The following is a 404-nucleotide window of genomic DNA, read 5'->3' as shown; positions in this document are numbered from 1 at the left end:
CACAATGGCAGCAACAATGGGCTCAAGGCATAGCAGTAATTGAGAGGATGGCACGGGACCAGGTGTTGTTTCCTTCTGTTGTACACAGGGTCGCTTTGAGTCAGAACCAACTCAACAGCACCTAACAACAACATGGACAAAATACTGAATCAGACAGGAAGCATTAAATGATAGAAAGAATGCACAGTAACTATACTAAAAGGAATTGGTCAGTATTTAAGAGGTACCATGTGACCAAGAACCAATGTTACTGAAGGAAGACGTCCAAGCTGCACTGAAGGCACTGGTGAAAAAGAAACTTCCAGGAATTGACAGAATACGAATGGAAAGGTTTCAACAAACAGATGCAGTGCTGGAAGCCCTTAATTGTCTATGCCAAGAAACCAGGAAGACAGCTATCTGAC

The sequence above is a fragment of the Chrysochloris asiatica genome, unplaced genomic scaffold (genome assembly GCF_000296735.1).
Source record: "Chrysochloris asiatica unplaced genomic scaffold, ChrAsi1.0 scaffold00080, whole genome shotgun sequence".
Classification (NCBI taxonomy): domain Eukaryota; kingdom Metazoa; phylum Chordata; class Mammalia; order Afrosoricida; family Chrysochloridae; genus Chrysochloris; species Chrysochloris asiatica.
Note: the sequence above shows the minus strand (reverse complement) of the source record.